The sequence below is a fragment of the Lycium barbarum genome, chromosome 8, assembly GCF_019175385.1.
Source record: "Lycium barbarum isolate Lr01 chromosome 8, ASM1917538v2, whole genome shotgun sequence".
NCBI lineage: Eukaryota > Viridiplantae > Streptophyta > Magnoliopsida > Solanales > Solanaceae > Lycium > Lycium barbarum.
In genome coordinates, this window is record NC_083344.1 from 86,105,437 (window position 1) to 86,128,744 (window position 23,308).

A 23,308-nucleotide genomic window follows, 5' to 3' on the forward strand; every position below is an offset into this window, starting at 1 on the left:
GCAACATGATTCACAGGGAGATTTAGGTGTGCGTGGATGACATCATCATCAAGTCGAGGGAAAGTTCGAAACATACAACCCATTTGAGGAGCTTTTTCGACAGACTCTGAAAGTTCAACTTAAAGCTAAACCCGGCTAAATATGTATTTGGAGTGCCGACCAGAAATCTACTGGATTGATAATCAGTCGAAGGGGCGTAAAGCTAGATCCAACTAAGATTAAATCAATCCAAGAGCTACCTCCTTCCAAAACCAAAAAGGAAGTCATGAGTTTCCAGGGAAGACTCCAAAACCAAAAAGGAAGTCATGAGTTTCTTGGGAAGACTGAATTATATTGGACGATTCATAGCTCAGTCCACCATCATTGTGGAGCCTATACTTAAGCTACTAAAGAAAGACGCACCCACAAAACGGACAGAAGAGTGTCAAGAGGCATTTGATACCATCAAGATACACCTATCCAATCCACCAGTCTTGGTACCTCCTAGACCCGAAAGCCCACTTTTGCTATACCTGTCTGTTGTCGAAAATGCTTTCGGGTGCATGTTAGGACAAATCGATGAAGCAGGGAAAATGGAGCAGTCCATCTACTACTTGAGCAAGAAGTTCACTGCCTGCGAGGTAAGATACATACTAGTAGAGTAAACTTGCTGCGCTCTGATGTGGGTGGCCCATAAATTGAGACATTACTTGTCTTCATACACCACTCACTTTATATCCAAGATGGATCCATTAAGGTATATCTTTCGCCAGCCTATGCCCATCGAAAAGTTGGCCAAATGGAAAATGCTATTAAGTGAATTTGACATTGTGTACATAGCACAAAAGGTCATTAAAGGACAAGCCTTGGTTGACCTGCTAGTTGAAAGTCCAGTGGATGAAGATCTTGAACACCTCACTTACTTCCCGACGAAGGGGTATTAGCCATAGAAGAAGAGACGGTGGAACGATACACAGGTTGGAGATTGTTCTTCGAAGGAGCAGTCAACTATAAAGGCTCCGGAATCGGGGCAGTCCTGATATCAGAAAATGGGCAACACTATCCAATGGTCGCGAAGCTTAAATTTCGTTGTACCAACAATATGGCAGAGTACGAAGCTTATATTCTAGGCCTTGTGATGGCACTAGAATTTAGAAAAGCTGAATTTCGACACACCCCAAGAGCCTAGAACGAGTTTGTTGATGCATTGACCACAATAACATCAATGATCCAGCGCCCTAAAAGCAGTCACATTGACCCGTTGAGATAAGTCTGAAAGAAGAACATGCCTATTGTCCCCACGTGGAAACAGAGTGTCACGACCCGACTAGGGGCCATGACGGGTACCTGTCACGCCCTATTTTGAACGGGTCCAATATAGTTTGTAACTTCCCGGTTCTTCTAACTGGTATAAAAGAGTTAGAGTCGCCACCTTATTTTTTAGGAAAACCAGGAAACCTATATGTACTTGTGTGTCTACTCCATTTTAATCCACGAAACCTATAAAATTCTAGATAAGGGTTTTATTTACCCTGAGGGGAAGGTATTAACCATCCCTCAAAGCCTACCCGAAGACAGTCCTTAGACTTAGTTTAACTGAACACTAGAGGGGGATTATTTATCTGTTTATCATTATTATTACTTGTTTTCAAAATGTTGTGATTTCATGAAAAGCTACACTGGGTGGTAATATGCTAAGTGTATACAGTGTATAAAAAATGTATGTATATCAAGTATCAAGAATTTATGAAGAATATATATCGATATGAATGTACAAAGGAGTGTAAAAAAACATACCTCGTTCGTATGGTAGTGTATTTGTTAGTAAAAACAAGTGTATATCTATTAGCCCAAAGGTATATCAGTTGGTGTAAAGAATATATACAACAATATAGAAGATGTATAAAAATATAAGAGTATGTAAAATAGGTATATAAAGAATGTGTGTCTATGTGTAATGTATGTATATTAAACATATGAAGAACATATTTCAAGTATAAAAGAGTGTATATCAACTATAAAATGTCTAAAGAATTATATAACTAGGTACATTAGTGCCTAAAGAATGTAAAAAATAATCTACAAATATTCATTGATGTAAAGAGTTTATATAGCAAAATTATTCAGAAAAGTAAAATTTATTTGACTTGTTTCTACCGTTTAGTTAAAAGAGTGTTTGTTTAATGAATATCCTATCAAAAGAATAAGAAGCAAAATAATTGTAAAAAGTATTGGTAAAAAATAAATATAAGGGATTGTGGATAAAAAATGATGGAAAATGTGTAATGCCTCTAAAGAATAAAAGATTTGTAAATGGACGACTTAATATTTGCCTAGCGCCAAAATGTGGATTTAACTTAATTAAAATATGTATTAGTGTACACGAAACAATATAAAATGTAAGTTGTATTAAGAGTGTATAAAGAATATAAAATAAAGGATGGACTAGTATTTTTACCTAATCGTCAAAAGTGTGAATTTATTTAACAAAGTATTTATACCAAGTCAATTAATCTAGTTATGAAAGTATTGACGGCCTAAGTCTTGCCTAAAGCGAATGACAATTTTAAGTCAACCCATCATTCCAAAAATAAAGTTTCCACTATACTATGAGTTTATGTTTTGTACAGTTATAAAAAATGCGGAAAGTAAATACAAACAGTGATTTGATGAAGTCTTCGGGTTCCTTCCGAGTGTCGTCTTCGGGATGTATCTCCGGGTACCTATATAAACACTTAGTAAAATTGTTAATAAGAGAATAAATAACTATCGAATGAATTAAAGAAATAATGAATAAACTTAAAATAAAAAAACTCGTCTTTTGTACATGGGAGGCCTTGGAAATCGACGAAAATTTCTTCATCGGCCATTTGGGTTTAGTATTCGCCCAAATAAATGTAAATAAATGATAAAAAGAGTTAAAGTGTCAACGACAATCCCATTAGCCGCCAGAGTATTATTTTCCGGGCACACAACTAACGGAAACTTACATAAAATAATGTAAAAACAGTCCAACAAATAGCAACAGTGAAGTAGACCCGAATAGTAATGAAACATTGGAGCAATGAGAAGGCAACAAGAAATAATGCCAAGCAACTAGCATGCTTAAAATATCAATGGAAAGAAAGTTTACCAAGAAACATATGTTAATTTTAAGCACGTCGAGCCAAAATTAGGTGTCAACAGTACCCGGAGCTGACTACCAAGCACCACTCACTAGACTATTTATCGTACTCAACTTGAACATATATATAAACCCCAAATCTATACATATATATACATAAGCCCGTACGGCTGCAAAATGATATACAAAAATGTACACTGACATCATAATAGGACATAACTTACCCACACATACGTATCTACGAGCCTCTACTAGAGTACTAGACATAAGGACGGGATAGGATCCTGTCGTGCCCAAATATGTACACAAAAATATCTCAAAATAGCACCGCCGGAGTAATGGAGTGCTCTTGTAAATCTGCTGATAGCTCCTATGAATCTGGGTTACCTCCCTGTCTACATGTAGGCATGAACATAGTGTCCAAAGAAAAGGACGGCAGTACGAGTATTGTACTGAGTATGTAAGGCATAAACAACAATAGTACATTGATGAAATAAGGAGACATCAAGTAAGGAAGAACCTGTAACTGACTGCCACTTAAGACTGAATAATGCATGCTAACTTACTTCATAAACATCATCATATCATGTATGCATATATATAAGCTGCCCGACCATATAGGTACGGTGTGATCATCATTAGCCCACGTCCAGGTCTCCCGCGTCCGGGGTAACCATCTCATGCCGCCCACTAGTGTTGTCTACCCATGCCATCTAGACATGGTGTATACGCTACCCGCCTTAGCAGTGTCTACCCGACCATATAGGTGTGGTGTAATCTCATCATCATATACTTATCATGAATCATGCATAAAACTCAAGAGAAACTGTAAATCTATCGGGGTGACGTAAGGTCGTGAACCCCCGATCCCATTATGGAGTATTCATAAGCAATATGCCTCACCTTGAAGGAACTAACATGATAAGGTGAGTGTAACAACAATAAGCCACATCAAGGGGTCATATAAGGATCATTAGCTTTATAGAAATATCGTATCATGAACTTTAGGATCTTTAATCTTAGGCTTATCATCATCGTTATCGTACTCGTAACGTATCTCTTATCTTTATCTCATAAGAAGCTCTTTTCAATATTGACTTATAGTTTTCGGAATGTAAGAAAGTCACGGAGAGATAGGGAAAATCATGTCATAAGAATCATGCCTAAGAAAGGAGGGACTAGCCTTACATGCCTTTATCGTTTAGCTACTCTATCACTTGAATGTTCCCCTCCAATATTCACGTTTCTACCTTCAAGAGAGTTCGTACTAATATTAGATAATCGATAACATAACCATGCTTGAACTAAAGCTAAAGAAAATTGGGCAGCATTTCCTTTGTTTTTACTACTTTCTCCATATCATATAACAACTCCCAATCATCAATAATAACATTCATACTATCATAATCAATAACTTTCGTCAAGTTCGTCATTATCCAACTCCCACAATTCCCTCTCAAGGTCATCCATAACTATGATCATAATACAACATTACATTCATCCTCATATAATGTTCTCCCATGTTCTTTGTAGAGACGTAATTTTTGACCCTCGCCGAGTTGTTTTACACGATTTTTAAGAGAAAAGGAAAAAAATGGTTCCTTAACTATGATAGTAGGTTCAAAATAGTCTCTTAACTATGCACTTAACGGTTTTAGTCCTTTAAGTTTGTTATAAGTTAACAAAAATGGTCCCTTAACTATGAGAGTAGGTTCAAAATAGTCCCTTAACTATGCACTTAACGGTTTTGGTCCTTTAAGTTTGCCATAAGTTGACAGTTTTAGTCTCGACAAAATATTCATCGAACTCTATTTGTTAGATTTGACGAGAACTATGAAAAAAAGGGCGGAAACGACTAACGTCCTACAGACCAACGGAAGTCCATCGGTTATTTTTGAGGAAAAATGCGCGGAAACTATTTAAAAAAAAAAAATCACTACACTGGAAGTATTTAGTTTTCTCTAGTTTTCAATAAAAACGAATCTAGTGTATTTTACTTAGCGAATGGACTCCCTCGATTTTAATCGACAGAATCCGTCGGTCTTTGTGCCCCGAGACACTATTTTTTGACATTATCAAGTCTGTAGGTTTTTCCTCAGTTTTTTCCTATAATCGACTAACGTCCGTCGGTTTTGTCCCGAGTTATTTGACTGATCTAGAGTTCTCACTAATTTTTTCCTTTTTTTCATAGTTCTCGTCAAATCTAACAAATAGAGTTCGATGAATATTTTGTCAAGACTAAAACTGTCAACTTATGGCAAACTTAAAGGACCAAAACCGTTAAGTGCATAGTTAAGGGACTATTTTGAACCTCCTCTCATAGTTAAGGGACCGTTTTTGTTATCTTGTAACAAACTTAAAGGACTAAAACCGTTAGGTGCATAGTTAAGGGACTATTTTGAACCTACTATCATAGTTAAGGGACCATTTTTGTCCTTTTCTCCGATTTTTAACATTAAATATTTCTTTTCGGTTTAATCTTGCTATTTCGGAATTTATCTCATTTTTAGTTTTCTTTTGTGAAAATAAAATAATAATTTAAAAAAAAAGAGTATATAGAGTCGAAGTTAAGATAAAGAGAAAATTTTTCAAAAAAATATTTTTCTTTTTAACCGGATTTAAATGTATAATTTTTATTTTTTCTTATTCTAAAATTAGGTGGCTAAAATACTTATAAGTGTATTTAGATTTTTATTAAAACAAAAATTTAAAAAGAGGACCAACCAAAAAGTTCCACCTCATAATATTCTTTCCAACAAACTAATTCCTCCCACTCCATTTACAATACACGTTTTCATACACCTCACATATACACCATCACACCTTGAGCATATTCCATAGGTAGGATCCACTTTGAATTTTTCTTGCTCACCACTCCACAATATATACATACACATCATACAAAAAGACAAGGAGAAAAACAGATTTTAAATGAAAGGGGCACACGTTTTTTTGGAAAGATATTAGGGGGTGGGGCCCCCACAATTAAAAGAAAAAGAAAAATGAAAAAAAGAGGGGACAGGCACGTGATTGAGGGGGCATGAATGATATAAAAACACACACACACACATAACAAAAGGGACGGAGAATATTATAGAATAGTAGGGAGAGAGAAACGGATAGAAAAGATAAAAAAAGAATATAGAGAGAGAAGGTGACAGACGGATCAAAAGAAAAAAAATATATACTCAAATCATCATCTTCTTCATTACAATCACCATACCCAAACCACCGCAACCCACCGCCACCTCCACTATTTCTTCACCGGAAAACCCATAAAAACCAGCCCTGTTCCATTTGTAAACAAGAAAAACAAAAAAAACAAAAAAGTATCATCTTCTTCATTTTTTTAATCACCCATTAAACCACCAAATCACCTCATCTCCACTGTTCCATCAACCAACACCCATAACCACCCTATAATCTTAAACCCGCCGGAAACCACCTTTAACCCATCTCGCCCATACCATTAAACCGCCGCCACCCTCAACGAACCACTGTTAAAATACACCAAAAACAGTCAACAATCAACCGTCATCTCTTCATCTCTATTTTTAGCTTGATTTTCCGGTAAGAATTTTTGGGTTGTGTTCGGGACTATCAATGTTGGATTCGACAATAGACTGCTGTTTTGGGTTAGTCGCGGGTTCAAGTTCGAGTTTTCCGTTGGTTCGCGGTTTCCGGTCAGGCACCGTTTCATTCGAAGTTCGAATTTCAGATTCGTTGGTTTAACATTAAGGTCCATTTCTAATCTTGTTCCATCTTTAATTTATGGATTTGCCGCTACTGATGTTTTGGGTGAAATATCTTACTGATGTTTGTCCTTGTGATTAATGTGTTGATTTGGTGGTGTTAATTGCTTAAATATTTGTTTCATATGTTAATTGATTAAATTTTCAAACAGTACGTAATGTTTAATATTAGAGAATGATTAAGGTGGGATAATTAAAGTTAACTGACAGCGTTGATCAATTAGGCCAGGTTGGATTTAGAACGAAATCAGCAGGTTGGGGACAATAGGCAAATTTTTAGGTCCGTTTAATGGTTTGTGTATGTTTGCTTTTACTCGATTTTGAATATTATGTATTCATTACCCGGGTGAGATATCCCGGAAGAAAACTAATGTAAAAATGGTGGCCGCCCCATGGAGAAGACCCCGGATGTCGGGGATAGCTTGGTATAGTTTAGCATAGTGTGGTATAGGTTTACTTTCTCGCATTTTCTTTTATTTCGGGTTGTAATAATTCGGGCTTTATTTTTGGACTTTTCTTGTGTGCGTGCTTGTTTGTTTTACGTGAGTTTACTTGATTAAGTTTCCGCTTAAGCCAATACGAGTTAATTAAAGCGACCGTGCTAAAACCACGGGACCCGAGGGATGCCTCACACCTTCCCCCCGGTCAATAGAATTCCTTAATTGGAATCTCTGTCACTGATCAGTTTTAGAGTCAAACTTGTTTTGAAAGGGATATTGATTTCACGGTGACATGACACACCAAAACTCGATGCCAGGTGGCGACTCTCTTTCTCTAAATAAAATCCCTTTTCGAAGCACAATTTTCGTCACTTTCGATTTGAAAACTCTTTTGAACTTAACATAAATAAATCATTTTAGGGGAAACAAAGGGGTGTGACAGCTCTGGCGATTCCGCTGGGGACTTTTAGAGTTCGAGCTTTTCAAAAAATGACTTGTATTAGCTTAGTTGAAACTCTTGGGTGAATGTTTGTTTTGTTAGTCATTTTTGCTTTATTTGCTATTTTCCTGAGTTTATTTGTTTATCGCATTTTCATTGTTTGTTACTGCTTTATATCTGACATCATTTGCATAACCCCCCAATTCTTTCTGCAACAAGTTTCAGAGTACGTTGTAAGCGTACACGACCTTTTTGAGAGGCACCCAAATTTTTAGGGAGAGGGGGCATTTCAAGCGTAGAGTAGGCGGAAAGCAAAGCAACCGTTATCGACCCCGTGCCCCCTCGAACAGCCTTGTTAGTGAGCCCTAGCCTAGGTCAGCCTTTAGGATACTATTATTTGCATCATATCATTTGGGCCTAGCAGGACTCGATCCTTGATATCGTGTTCCTTTGTAGGAGACTTGTCCCAAAGTAATGTCAAAACTGGGCTCGCGGCCCAAAAAGGCATAAATCATCCTTTGTGCTATTTGTTGCATTGTGAGGGTAAAAAGGTCATTTGGCGGACTGATTTGGGGAGGAGTGTTTGAAAAGAAAAATGAGAAGATTAGAGAGTGTTAGTAGGTGTTGAAAAGGATTTCGTAGCTCTAGGAGTCTTAGTGTCTTCTTAAAAAAAATTGCTTTCTTTCAAAAAAAAAAAAAAAAAAAAAAGAGAGATTTTCTTATTTCTATACATTTTTTTCAAAAAAAAAAAAAAATTCCAAAAAGATTTTACTTTGGTTACTTTTAAAAAAAAGCGTTTTGTTAGTTTTAGTCTCTTTAGCATATGTCTTAGTCGAAAACCAAAAAAGATTTTATTTTTCATTTATTCCATGTTTTGAAAAAAAAGAAAAGAAAAACAAAAGAAGAGCAATTTTTTTTTTTTGAGTCAGGAGTCAATTTTTCAAAATGTTCTTAACAGTCTAATCGGGACGAACTACGCACAATTGATTCCCGTCTCTCGGAGCGACGATACGTAGGCAACCCATATCAAGTTCGGTGATTTTTATTCAAAACTTCAAAAAAAAAAAAAGAGTTTTTATTTTGTTTTGAAAAAAAATCTAAAAAAAAAGCATAAAAAGATTTTTCCTTTCGATAGTTTATAGGTTACCTTTGGTAGGAATTTCGAACTTAGAAAATCAAAAATATTTTCTTTTACTTGTCCTTTGGGATTCATTTGTTAGGAAATTCAAAAATCCAAAAAAATATTTTTGAGTCTTGTTTTTCTCGAAATTCAAAAAGTTACTCTATGTTCGATCTTGGCGAACTACGCAAAGATCTGATTCATGGATAACATGATACGTAGGCAGCCCTCATCGGGTTCGAACAATGCTTTATTTTGAAAGAAAGTGAATTTTTGATTAAAAAAAAAATGAGGAGAGAGAAAAGAAAAAGAGGGAAATAAATGAGCGGAGTCAGGAAAAATAGCAAAAATTGGAATGATTCCAAAATGACCCTATTACCCTCAAAATCATGTAGAAATGAAAATGGAACTAGGTGCATTAACACGTAATGTGATGGATGTATCTTTTAATGCCTTAACCCTAACATGTTTTGTCTTTGATTCATGATGCTTACCTAAGAAAGTGGTTGGTTTGTGGCACTCTGGCTAGTCACTCATATTATACTAGATCCAAAGCAAAAACCGCAATGGCTAACAAGGATACAGAGATTGCTATTGTTGACCCAACAAAGAATGTCGAGGAACAGGTTGTTGAACCCAATGAAGAGGTTTTGAAGTTGAAACGACAATTGGCTGAATGTTACCAGGCCTGGGCACGTGGATTGCCTCTTCCCCATTTTCCACCAATGACACTGACAATCTGCCACCACTATCATTGGCCCTATTCTCCACTACTATTGATACTTCTCCACAATACCCACCAGGATACGCCCCGTACCCCCACTATGCTAGCACCTCCACTATACGAGTTCCCGCTCCACAACAAAAAACCAACTCATATCCCATACCACCCACTGCCTTGCCTTTGTAGCTCCCCCTGCACCTGAAACCAATGCTTACACAGTTCATCCACCCGCTGTACTACCCCGGTCCACTAGTGAGCCAGCATTCAACACTCAAGATATCTATTACTATCCAATTGAGCCGACGTTAAAGGTGACTGATCCCTATGGTTACACCCATCAGCTCGAAATCCCTTTTGAAACTGAAATTAATGCCAAAATAGAGGAGCAGGAGGAAATGGCTAGGAGAATGAAGATTCTGGAACAAGCTATGAAGAACCTACAGGGATTGGGAGGCCACAAGAGTGTTTCGTACAAGGACCTTTGTATGTTCCCAACTATCCACCTACCGCCTCATTTCAAAATGCCAAAGTTTGACAAGTATGACGGGCATGGTGACCCTGTGGCCCATTTGAGGCGATATTGCAATCAATTGAGAGGTGTTGGGGGTAAACAAGAGTAGCTTATAGCCTATTTCGGAGAGAGTCTGACAGGTGTGGCTTCAGAATGGTTCATTGATCAGGACATTGGTAAGTGGCACACTTAAGATGATATGACCAATGAGTTTGTGCAACAATTTCAATACAATATCGACTTGGTCCCCGACAAAAAGTCTTTAATTAACCTGAAGAAGAAAAGTACAGAAACTTTTAGAGAGTTTGCTATTCGTTGGCGTAAACAAGCTGCTAGGGTAAAACCACCAATGAAAGAAGGTGAAATGGTAGAAACTTTCCTCCAGGCACAGGATGAGGCGTATTATCAACACATGCTCCCCGTAATGGGCAAACCATTCATTGAGGCAATTAAAATGGGAGAAGTGATAGAAGAGGGAATTAAGATGGGACACATTGTTAGTTTTACGGCATTGAAGGCAACAACCCAAGCTATTCAAAGTTGTTCTGGGAGTTTTGGAGGAAAGAAGAAAAAAGAAGATGTGGCAATGGTTATGTCTGGCCCATGATGAAGCCTGAGGGGACCGCCTCGCCAATACATCCACTCTCAACCCCAAACCTACACTCAAGATCCATATAGTCACCCACAACACTACTACCCTCCCCAAAACCCACAATACTCCATTCCTCCTCCTCAATATCCCATATACAACGCACAACCATATACCCAATCCCCTCCTTACCCGCAGTGGCATGCATCAACCCCTTAAACTACCCTTCACCCCCACAGACTTACCGAGGCCCCTCTAGGTCCAACTTTCGGCCTAGGCCAGAATATAAGAAAGGGAACTTAGTCCAGGACACTTCACCCCTATTGGAGAATCGTATCCCAGCTTGTTTCAGAAACTGAGGGCGTTGAACGTTTTAAGTCCAATTGAGGGAAGGCTCCCAAACCCGGCCCCAAGGAATCTTGATTGTTCTCAGAAATGCGCATATTGCTCTGACACCCCGGGCATAATATAGAGAATTGTTGGTATTTGAACAAGGCAGTTCATGATTTGATCAATACAAAGCAAATTGTGGTGCAAAATCCGGACACACCGAATATCAATCAAAACCCGTTACCGAGACATAATGAAACGAATATGTTAGAGTTAATCTGCAGTAATTGAGAGGCTGATGTTCCTTATAAGCCTATCATTAGGATCGAGAGTGTGTGGAAAAGTCAGTAAATGTTGCCGATTCCACAAAAGTTATGCCTTTAGGAGTAAATGAGGTAACAGAAATGCCAAGCAAGCCAAATGTGAAGGAACCCATATTGATTGTGAAAGGAGTCTCATATAGTAGCGGGGCAAGTCAGGGAAAACCCAAGTTGAGTGTGTCGGAGGTTCCAAGTAAGACTGTTTTGACTGTGAAAGGTGCAGTTGCCTCCCCTATTGTTATTAAGCCGGTGACTCAACTTCCAGTGGTTGATACCAAGATGGTCCCTTGGAATTATAAGCAGACTGTGGTGACATACAAAGGGAAGGAAGTCGTTGAAGAGGTAGATGAAATAGGGGGTGTGACATTCTTAATATCATTTATAACATAATTATAATCACAACATATTAAGAATCATGATTCATATTAAGCCCCTACTCAACAATGTCACTATTCTCATGCTTGTAACCCATTTTCTATTTCCTTCCATAATCCATGTCTTTCGACCCCTCAATAGTCTAAATAGCATGGAAGAATCATAAAACTCACCTTTGATTGTGTAGAAGCAAGTTTTTGGATGATAATACTTCACTTGAAGAAAAATCCTAGCTTCAATCCACAAAGTTTTCTTGACTCCAAGCAACCCTTGAGAGCTTCTTGCACTTTTTGATTCTCTTGGTTGATAAAGTTGATCCTTAATTTCTCTTGGATTCTTGTAGATGAAGTATGGAGAGAGTTCTAAAGACTTCTTGAGGCGTGGAGAGAAAAATGAGAAATGAAATATGAACTTGAGGTCCTCTTATTTCAAAACTTAAAAATCTGTCCCGACACAACTATACGGACACACATACGGTCCGTATGTGTGACCGTACATTAGTTCCAGTGGAGACTCCAATTCTGGGCAGCTTATACGGTCTGATATACAGGCAGTATCTCTTATACGGTCCGTATAAAGGATCGTATGATTCTCAGTTCTCCGAAACTTGTCCTCAACGACTCGTTTGATCTCCAATCCTTATGGAACCTTCTTAACACTTCATTAACAATCTAAGGCGAGTTATAACTCTTCTTTAAGACATCATTAAGTTCGTGTTAACTCGGTTCTTACCAAACCCCTTTTCAAAACACGGCTTGTACTTTACATTCTTAAATGAACTTCCTTCTCTTACCTCGAATGTTCTTGAAATTTCAATTAGATTCGTTAAGTAGCCTTTCTTAACAAGATTGAGATGGGAGTGGCCTCGGTGGAAGACAAGATGCGAGAAGCGAGATTGAGATGGTTTGGGCATGTGAAGAGGAGAGACACAGATGCCCCAGTGCGGAGGTGTGAGAGGTTGGCCATGGATGGTTTCAGACGAGGTAGGGGTAGGCCAAAGAAGTATTGGAGAGAGGTAATTAGACACGACATGGCGCAGTTACAGCTTACCGAGGACATGACCTTAGATAGGAGGGTTTAGAGGACTCACATTAGGGTAGAAGGCTAGTAGATAGTTTCATTATCCTGTCCTATTAGTAGTCGCATTAACGTAGTATAATTTCTTGTTCTTTGATTTATGCTATTATCTGTTATTTTCTGTGCTTTGATTATTCTATGTTATCTTTGTCGCTTGCGTTACTTCATTTCCATATCGCTTTGAATCTCTTAGCCTTATCTGACCTCTTTTTATGTTTTTTTATTGAGCCGAGGGTCTTTCGGAAACAGTCGTCCTACCTTGGTAGGAGTAAGGTCTGCGTACACTATACCCTCCCCAGACCCCACGTTGTGGGATTTCACTGGGTTGTTGTTGTTGTAAGTAGCCTTTCTTACTTGTTGGAACATCGTATACTCCTCACACCGCATTGGTCTATTTACTATGCAACGACATAGAATCTTTCGAGGTGTAACACAGAGCCAAATGGAAAACCATGGTACAATGATATCAAGATGTGTTTGGAGTAACGGGAATATCCCGAGGGCATAACAAGTGGACAAAAGAAAACCATCAGGAGGATGGCCAATGGTTTATTTCTAAACAGAGAAGTGTTATACAAACGGACGCCAGATTTGGGTTTACTCCGATGCGTGGATGGCATTGAAGCCACAAAACTCATGGAAGTAGTATATGCTGGGACTAGTAGACCCCATATGAATGGATTCGTGCTGGCCAAGAAAATCCTCTGAGATGGATACTACTGGATGAAAATGGAAAATGATTGCTGCAAGTTTGTGCAGAAGTGCCATCAATGTCAAATTCAAGGTGATTTAATCAAAGTCCCGCCAAGTAAGCTCAATGCTATGAATTCACCATGGCCCTTCGTCACTTGGGGAATGGATGTCATTGGACCCATCAAACCCGCCGCTTCAAATGGGCATCGATTAATTTTAGTCGCTATTGATTACTTTACCAAGTGGGTAAAAGCAACGTCACAAAAATCAGTGACAAAGAAAGTAGTGGCTGACTTTGTGTGAAACAACATCATATACCGATTCAGCATAACTTAGTCTATCATAACGGACAATGGGGCGAATCTGAATAGCCACTTGATGAAGGATATTTGTGAGAAATTCAAGATTACGGATCAGAACTCAAAAGCCTACCGGCCATAGATGAATGGAGTCGTAGAGGCAGCCAACAAGAACACCAAAAGGATATTGAGAAAGATGACGGATAAATACAAAGGGTAGCATGAACAATTTCCATATGCTTTATTGGGATATTGTACCATGGCCCAGACTTCTACAGGGGCAATACCCTATTTACTGGTTTATTGTATGGAAGCAGTCATACCGGCCGAGGTCGAGATACCGTCGTTAAAAATAATTCAAAAGGTGGAAACTATACCGACAAAAGAACCTACAAAAGGATGGTTACTGTATGCCACTGCCAACTATACCGACAAAAGATGGCGAGAGCCTTCAACAAACGAGTAAAGACTCGACTTTTTCAAATCGGGCAAATGGTCCTCAAAGGAATTTTCCCGCACCAGGATGAATACAAAGGGAAATTTTCCCCCAACTGCCAAGGCCCCTACGTGGTCTGCAAAGTACTCTCCAGAGGAGTAGTAGTACTAGCGAAAATGGATGGTCAAGAGTGGCCCAAACCAACAACTCAGATGCAATCAAACGCTACTATGCGTGAAGACAAGTTTTCAATTGTAATAGTATCTTTTGCTTGTAATCAATATTTTATTCGCTTCTTTTGCTGGTAATCATTTTGTAATAGATAGAAAAAACAAAACAACTGTTATAATATGAACTACGCAATGACCTGACTTCCCCACAATGGGATACGTAGGCAGTCCATTTGGGACCTGGTCACATTATTAGTAAAAAACAAAACTCATTGACTTTTATTTCGAACTACGTTCGACCTAATTCCTGCTGCGACAACATACGTCGGCGCTCTTTGGGCTCGGTCGCACCAAAAGAAAAATCCAAGAAACCCTTAGGAAGCCTCAGAGATAAGACTTTAAGAGGGATGCAAAGATCGCCACATGCCTAACTGGGGCAGAATTTTTGAGAGGGTCTTAAAAATTTGTGCCGCTAGCCCACTAAACCAACCCAGAGTCTCAAACTGGGCTTTTAACACTTTAAACCGGGGCAGGAATTTTGAGGTTTCCTCAAAATTTCCTACGTCTTAGAAGATTCAGTGCGAGTGTCGCCAGATAGATTTAAACTTGGGCGGAATTTTTGAGAGGTTCTCAAAAATTCAGCACAAGGCAATGAGGAAGGCTCAGCCTGCAAGCAATAGAGAAAGACTGCTTCTCATTTGAAAGCACATGTCATGACAACTAATTTTTCAGCTTTTAAAGCAACACATTTATTTTTTCATAAGTAGATGACTCCATACTAATATTTTCATAAAATGATTTTTCTACATAACGAAAAATAAATTTATCTTTCAAATACCAAGTCCAAGGGGGTTTTGAGTCTAGGAAAACCAAAGATACGACAGTGCCGGCAACACGAATCAACTTTGATAGGGAACTAACCTTTTCTGACACAGGTTCCCAGGTGGTCAGGAGGACGACCCATTTCTCTAACCTTGTTTCATGTGCAGGTAAAATGGTTCACCCGAAGAGATTGGGGCCACTGCCGAAGACCGTATTTTCAAAAATAGCATGCCGCAAGGGCTAACAAAGGATTTGGATGCCATAAGGGAAAACATCTAGCCACGAGGGCTATAAGAGATTGGAATGCCACAAGGGAAAACATCTGGTCACGAGGGCTAATAAAGGACGTAAACGCTGTAAGGGAAAATATCCGACCAAGAGGGTCACCACAAAGCAATACAACATATTTGATCATGAGAGTCACAATCGGCATAATGGATGAAAGAAAGACAATTTAGCCAAAGGCGACATATTTGTCATTTGCATGATATTTTCTTATTTTCCATGAGGGCCATTACATATTTTTTCTTGTTGCCGTGAGGGCCATTCATATTTTCTTATTTGCCATGAGGGCCATTGCATATTTTTCTTGTTGCTCTGAGGGCCATCATATTTTCTTATTTGCCATGAGGTCCATTGCATATTCTTTCTTGTTGCTGGAGGGCCATTGCATATTTTTTCTTGTCCCGTGAGGGCCATCATATTTTCTTATTTGCCATGAGGGCCATTGCATTTTTTTTTTCTTATTGCCATGAGGGCCATTGCCTATTTTTTCTTGTTGCCAAGAGGGTCATATTCATACATACATGCCGTGAGGGCCATATTCATACAAACTTCCTAGAGGGCCATATTCATACAAACACGCCGAGATGGCCATATTCATACAAAGACGCCGTGAGGGCCATATTCATACAAATGCCGTGAGGGCCATATTCATACAAATATGTCGTGAGGGCCATATTCATACAAGCTGCCGAGAGGGCCATATTCATACAAACATGCCGAGAGGGCCATATTCATACAAACATGCCGAGAGGGCCATGTTCAAACAAACATGCCGAGAGGGCCATATTCATACAATCACTGCCAGAAGGGCCATTTATACGTCATTGCATCCTGTCAATGCCTGAACCTTGAATATTGTATATATCCCTTGCATTCTATCTTTAAAGCTGCATCTATGTCTTGTCTAAATTTTTCTTGACCCGATGAGTAGCCAAACTGGGCCTTCTGTAAAGTCTACATAATTGTTTTACTTGAATATAAGCTGTGTATATAGAAGGTATATCAATGTATACCAAATATGTACAAGCTCTGTATACCTAACGTATATATGAAATGGTATATCTAGTGTATATATGGTATACCACTTAGAAGAATTCCAAATTATGTGTTTTGTGTATTAGGATGACATAATTTGGGCCTGGCTCCTATTTGACTAGCCATGTTAGTCTTGTTTTGTTTTTGCTCATGTATCCTTCTGCATTTGGGCCTCCTTTCGCAGTTCTGTTTTATGTTTGGGCAAGTCTACACTTGTTTAAAAGGACTAGATTAAAATTGGGATTTTGTTTGTATTGTTTGGCTTAGTATAAGGTCAATATTTCATTTTGTACTTTGTTTTGTTTATATACATGAATTATACGCACTTAATTAGTTTTTTACTTAGTATAAACATCCTCTAATCCTTATCCTTTTATGTGTCTCATGTAAAACAAACAACGGGTCACTTGGGCCATTCTCTGCATTTAAACCTGTTGGGCCAGAGGCTCAACCATCATTTTTTATCGATTCCGAATATGAAAATAAGGGAAGCTAATATATTGAAGTCTCAACCATGGGTAAAAATGGTAGAAGGCCCAGATATGGGTGAAAATAGCCAACTGGTGGGCTTAGGTAGGCCCACCAACCTAACTCTCTATTTACATTCATTTTCATGTGTATATGTATTTGTAAAGACATGAAAAAATATTGAAATCCCTTATGCATGTGTAGAACTTAGAAAACGCCTAGTATTTTATGAAGTCACCTAAATCTTTCAAAAACTTGATTAACATAACAGTTGCATGAAATTTGACACTTAATCCATTTCTTCAGTGAATTTTCCAAAAACTGGTGCAATATTGAATAAGGTTAAATATTTTCAAAAAATTGATTAAGTAATAACTGATTTGGGCCTTCAGCCCTTTGTAGGACTTGGTAATAAAATAGCGGATACTTAAAACTGTTTCGGGCCTTAAAGCCCAGCTGTTGAAACTGAAAATTACTTATTGAACTTCTAAAAAAGTGGAATTTGAGTAAAAAATTGAAGGAGTAATTTAAAGGTTGTTTGGCGGATTATTTTGGGTTAAAACACTTCAATCACTTGGAACAAAAATTCTAGAAATTTCAAGATAAGGATCTGTGACCGTTTGGCAACAGAAATGGACTCTTTTGAATTTGGACTTAAAATGATTTTTTGAATTGTTCGGGCCGAGAAGCCCAAAATACTACGGACTGAAAATAAAGGGAATTCTATTTGGACCAAGTTTGAAGTATGATGGAATTTGGATTAGATTATGAGTTGACCCATATGAGCTTCAAATAAAAATGGAACTTAATAAAAACTTTCATTTCTTATGTATATGTATAAAATAGGAGATATACTCCTTATTTTCTTATGTATATGTATAATAAAACCTATGAGTACTAAACTCATTTTATTAGGACTAAAATAGTAGTGACTCTGCTTGGGAGAAATCCTGAGTGTGTCTTAGTCCGGTAATAAAGGGAGTTGAACACTTATACGGATTTTCAAACCCAAAACCCTCTTTTCTAAGGGGACTTTTTGCCGAAATTTTGAATTTATGATAAATGAATGACTTTGCAAAAAATTAAACCTTCTTAAGCAAATAAATACGTTAATCACACATTGAAGCTCGTAGGTCAACCGTATTTTATGGATCCTTAATACTAGGGTGTTTAAAACCTTCCCTAGGGAATCACCAGACCTCTTACCTCGAACTCTGGTCCATTTTTTTTTCTTTTGTTTGATAAACCCTTTTAAATCCGATTTTCCTTAAATAAATTAGGTGGCGACTCTAAAATACTAAAATCCAATTAGAGCACCAACAACCTCTTAGTAGTTTTATGCACCGGCGTAAAAATGAATCGTAAAAGATAGTGACTCTGCTGGGGATTTCCTAGGTTCTAACCATAAGGGTTTCAATCTAATGTTATTTTTCACAATATTTATTTGCTTATGTGTTTAATTTTCATAATTTTAAACTGTCATTCATATCATATCATAACTCCGCCATTCCTGGCAAAAATACTTGGTTTCAAAGGGGACATGCGGGATCGCGGTCTAGCCTTCACTAAAAAACCCAAAAAACCCTTTCTTTGGAATACGCTGAACGCTAAGTTGGTGTGCGGTCACCCAACGGCCGACAACGATTCACCCTGAGTAGTCCGCTCGGGTCCAATGTCAATTCGAAAAACCCACTCTTGCATAAGCCTAGGATTAGAAGCCAAATCCAAAGATGAATTAGACTGGGGGGTTTGGATATTTTAGACGTATCTAAACTCGTTAGGAAGACTATCCCGAGTCAAGCACGGTCTATGACCCGAAAAACACCGCATCTCATATTATGTGCTACTTGAAAACATGTAATGTGCCTATGTGTCAAACCATTGCCTATTTGGGGGGGGGGGGGGATTAACCTTAGCTTTTGTTTTGTAGATGTCGGTTAATTTGGAATTTGATATGGTTCTTACTACACCGGACTTACTACATATTTGGTGGGGCCAAATGTCCCAAGAGGAAAAGAAGGGTATTTCATGTCATTTAGGAAATTTGACATCTATTATGACAAAGACGGGTTGACAAGAGTTGATAGAGGTAATTATCGGGTTTTGGGATCAGGATAGAATGGTCTTCCGCTTCGGGAGTGATGTAGAGATGGCCCCTACCTTGGTGGAGTTTAAGGATGTTTTGACTAGTGTAGGTTCGGGACTAAAAAAGAGAAAGAAACCCGACCAAAATGCCTTAATCCCAGAAAATCCCACCTACTCCCAAATTTGCAAAATGCTTTCCTTATCCTACGTCAATTGGGCCCACGATCCAACCATACCCTTTAGAGATTTGTACAAAAGGTCGGGAAACAGTAACATCTCGTAAATTCATATGGAATATGAAAGCGTTATACGAGTCATTTTGAACCTTATAAGTTAGGTTGTGTTCATAATTCGGGACCTAGAAACCAAAACGGGGAGTGTTGGGATGAAACTCCCATTTCAACGGTAACTGGGAGATTTTACGACAAAAGTACGACCCGTACTTCAAAGTACCGCCCGTACTTTGCGGACGTTCTTTGGTCTTTTCAAATCTGAACTCTCTGGAATTTTTAGACAAGGTACGGCCTATACTTCAAAGGACGGGACCTCCTTTCTGCCCGTCCTTTTCCCGCCTCTTTGCATTGACTCTCTGGAAATTTCTGGAGAAGTACGACCTGAAAGAATGGCCCATAATTAGAAGTACATCCCGTCCTTCTTGGACGTACTTCTCCCGCGTCCATCAGAAACTTTAAAAATAAGGGTTCAGTTAATTTTATCACTTTTCAGTTGTTCAAAAACACTAAGTACGAAAATTACTTCTCAAAACCTCCTATTTCAAGGAAGTAGCAAGATAATCTATTTCAAGGGAGTTCAAGCTAGGGTTTGGGGGATTCTCCTCTTAGGAAAGTATTTTGTTGAATTGCGTATAACATAATTAAGGTATGTCTCTCTTTTGAAAACTGGTTTTGGATGAATGTCTCTTTTAAAAAGCTCTTTATTGAATAAAAAGGGGAACTTTTCATGAATCGAAACTTTACTTCTTGTTTTAATTAAGGTGAATGTGCGTGAGGGGACAAACCCACATTAAACGTAGTTTGTATCATGCTCTAAGTACACATGCAAGTTTATACATGTTTTTCCTCTATAAGAGATGATCAATAACGATGGCTAAGGATTGATAATAATATTTTCATGTTGAATTATGACAATGAAATCTTCATTAAAGAAGTGTAAACGTTTTCAAGACATTCTTTGAAATGATTTATCTTTACGATATGACATAATGAGCTTTAATGCTAATTGATGATGTGACTACCTTGAGACAAATTGTGAATCGGCTTCTATGCTATGAACTTTATTATTGTGTTTGGCCTAGCTGCTCAGGAGGAAGGGTAGTCAATATATATCCTAGTGTGGTAATGCCTAGCCATTCGGGAGGAAGAGTGGCCACTGCCGAGTTTGCCATCCGGAGTGCGGTTAATGCCTAGCTATTCAGGAGGAAGGATAGCCACCAGGAATCACATATTCCGGTGTGGTGCGTTGTGATTAGGGAACCTCTACGGTCATCCCTTTGATGTGATTGATTCTTAGGCCTATATTGGCAAGTGTGATATTGCTGATTCTTTCTTGAAACTGTTGTTGACAATCATGATTAAATTGAAATGCATATTTGAAAGTTGTAACTTAACAAGAGGCTTTATAATCAGTTTTGATAATTCTTATTGAGATACACAAGTTGAATAACTACTTTTACATTGATTTCACATGGTTTTCAGAACTGATTTCTTTAAGTATCATGGTACTTGATTTTCATATTACTTGTTGTCCCCGAGGCACTCACTGAGTACAAAGTACTCAGGCATACCATTGTTGTTTTTTATGGTATGTTAGGAAACGGAGAAGAGCAAGTTCTTGATATTTCAGGCGCTTAAGATGGACTTGCTGTTGCTGCTGACTTGGTGAGCCCACATGTTCACTCGTGGGACACCCCTTAGCATATTCATTTATTATACTAGTTTTAACGGGCTGCGTCCCGATGTGTCAGATATTGCTCTTTATCATAGAAGCTCCATAGTATACATTCTTGTGGGTAGATGTTGAGTTTTGCTTAACTCTTGGGCATGTGACATGCTTGATTAAGGTTTATGTTATTAAAGACTTCCGCTGATTTAATTCATATATCATGCTTTTGTTTGAATTTATTTTATAAACTTTTGGAGGCGAATATTGAACCTGGCGGGTTCAAGTGTTATTATTGCATATTTTAGGTTCTTCCGATGTTGTTCATGACGTCGGATGCCGGTGTTACACCCCGTACCTCGGAGAAGCACTGATTAAATTTGAATGTAAGTATGTCGAGTTATGGCTAGGTAAAATAACTTTGGATTGTGAGGAACGAAGCATTATTAAATATATTATTTAAGTAAAGGATGAATTATGATCTTGTAAGACGTAACCGGGAAGGAAAACCTTGAAACCAAAGGACATGAACATTATCAAGTATTATTAATGATAAATATCATGTATGGAGAGTTTCGGAAGATTCTGGGATCAAGCAAATCGAAGAAAATAAGTTTGGCGAAAATTTGGAAAAAGTTGGCAGGATTTTGGGCAGATTTTTATTCAAATTTGGAGAGGTATATCTCCTAGCATATTAGGAGTTTTAAGGTGTTTCAAAAGCCTAAAATGAAGTTCATCGAGTCTAGTTTTCAATACAATAAACCGATCGTCGATACGACTTCGGAGTAGAGAATTATGGACGTTACAAATTAGGCTGACGAAGCAGAAACGCACTGCTACAGTACCCGGATTGCTACAGGTACCCGAGTGCTACAGTACTCGACCCGAACCACACCTATAAATACCCCTCTAACCCATTAATTTTCATCATTTTTCACCATTTTCTCATCCCTCACACTTCTTGAGAGTTCTATAATTTTCCATAACTTTCCATAATCTTCTATAACTTTCCATAATCCTTCCTAACCCTCCATAATCTTCCAAAACATTTCCATATCATCAAGAGACATCAAAACTTCAAGGAAAATTTATGGAAGATAATTGTTCTTGTTTTTCTTCAAGGTGGTGATGAACTTGATCTTGGAAAGGGGTGAATAGAGCGAAGTTCTTCTACTATAAGGTATGTTTTTCCTATTATTATTTACATGATGTAAAGGTTTAGCAATTCTTAGAAAGGAAAGAATCATAGGAGAAAAATGATAAAGAGTTGAATTGAAGTTGATGGCCATGAGGTGAGTTTGAAAGAGAATTTTAGATTAATTTGAGATTAAATTGAATATAATTATTTGATTTTGGTATTATGGATGTTGTTATGGTTGGTTGAGAAATTGAGAAAACATCGTGTGAGATATTTTATGGAATATATTGGTATGGATAATGATGTTGTTGATGTTGGTATTGTTGTTATGTTGTTGGTTGCTGGATTATGATTTCAGGCTAGGCATCTAAACAGGGAGATGCTGCCTGATTTTTGGCAGGATATAGAATAGTTTAATTGGAACATTTAACACAAGTATACGATGATGAGTCTAACGATAGTGTGAATCCTCTTGAATGTAGACTTACAAGCTCGGGCGGATAAGCGTAGGTAGTAGGAGATCGAACAGGTATGTTAAGGCTAGACCCTTTCTTTCCAAAGGCATGATTCCTTTCTTGTGAACCCATACATGTTTCCTAAAATGTCCTTATTCTCAAAAGGTAGAGATTCACAATTCTTAGAGTTCTTATGATGCTAAAGATAAGTATGTTTTATGATGACGATGATCCTATTTCTAGAAATTCCTATGTTATAATTCCCTACATATTTTTCATAACCTCCTTACTTTCAAAAGTTAGAAGTTCATGATTCTTAAAAGTTTCTTATGATGCTAAAAATGAGATGTTTTCTATGATGAGCATGATGATGATGATTTTAATCCTAGAAATTCCAGAGCTTGTGATTTTAATGTTATTATGAGATTATTGAGCTTACTTCATGATTTTCTTGATTTTATTCATTGTTGTTGATCTCGCTTTATAGTAATTGTTCCTTCAAGGTGAGATATAGCGATGATGATCGTTCCATAATATAATCGGAGGCTACCGACCTTATGTCACTCTGATAGAGTTGTGGCTTTTAATTGGGCTCTCATGCATGCTTTATATAGATGCAAGCATTTTCTTTCACACCGTGCCTACATGGCCGAGCAATATGACACTGCGCCTAGATGGCCGGGCAAGATACTATCGTGCCTACATGGCCGGACAAGATACTATATATATTTCACTGCGCCTTA

At 37.9% G+C, this 23,308-nt stretch overlaps 1 long non-coding RNA gene across 2 annotated transcripts; it reads left to right on the forward strand.

Moving 5' to 3' along the window:
- Positions 1 to 5,961: 5,961 nt before the first annotated feature.
- LOC132606272 (uncharacterized) lies at positions 5,962 to 21,191 on the forward strand. 2 transcript variants are annotated; one of them, XR_009569657.1, is made up of 2 exons: positions 5,962 to 6,842; positions 20,904 to 21,191. It is a non-coding gene; the product is annotated as an uncharacterized LOC132606272 (long non-coding RNA). The 2 variants fall into 2 exon arrangements; XR_009569658.1 differs by lacking the exon at positions 20,904 to 21,191 and adding an exon at positions 15,368 to 17,203.
- The last annotated feature ends 2,117 nt before the right edge of the window (positions 21,192 to 23,308 follow it).